Raw genomic sequence first — 669 nt, 5'->3', positions numbered from 1 at the left:
ATCCCACATGACTCGAGGCAACTAACCCACGCACCACAACTACTGAGCCCACATATCTCAGCTAGAGAGCCCACATGCCACAAACTGTATGCTCTCTGGAGCCCACAGAGAGAGCCCCAACTAGAGAGAAGCCCTCACATGGCAGTGCTGCAACAAAGACCTGACACAGACAAAAATAAATAAACAAAATTTTTTTGTAAGTTTGGAGCTAAAAAAAAAAGTTTAGAGCTTAGATGAGGTCTGCTATAAACATATAACTTAGGTGAGGTATAAAGATTTAACTCTGGAGTCTGGCAGGACATGCATCAATCTCCCTCTCAGGAGGTCTGCCCTAAGAATAGGGCTAACTCTTGAAGGCAAAAGGGGATAATTTAAGAAAAAAAAAAAGATATAATTTTGGGATGGTCACCATGTGGGAGTAAATACAGATAAAAAATAGAGAATGTCTGAGGAAGGAGCCTCAAGACTTTCCAACATTAGTAGGTCAGAGAAATGATGAGTAACAAGCAGATGGAAACAGAGCACCCAGAGGTAAAAGGAAAACCAATCATCTCTGAAGTCCTGGAAGCTGCAAGAAAAAGAAGTTACAAGTTGGAGACTGAATCATCTACATCATCTACATCAATCTGGATTTGACAATATGGAGATCACTGGTAATCCAAAGCAGTT

At 41.0% G+C, this 669-nt stretch overlaps 1 non-coding gene across 1 annotated transcript; it reads left to right on the top strand.

Moving 5' to 3' along the window:
* Positions 1-236: 236 nt before the first annotated feature.
* Positions 237-371, top strand: LOC113896741. Its single transcript, XR_003512112.1, has one exon.
* Positions 372-669: the final 298 nt, after the last annotated feature.

Source organism: Bos indicus x Bos taurus, chromosome 7 (genome assembly GCF_003369695.1).
Source record: "Bos indicus x Bos taurus breed Angus x Brahman F1 hybrid chromosome 7, Bos_hybrid_MaternalHap_v2.0, whole genome shotgun sequence".
NCBI lineage: Eukaryota > Metazoa > Chordata > Mammalia > Artiodactyla > Bovidae > Bos > Bos indicus x Bos taurus.
This window is presented reverse-complemented; position numbering and strand designations above follow the sequence as displayed.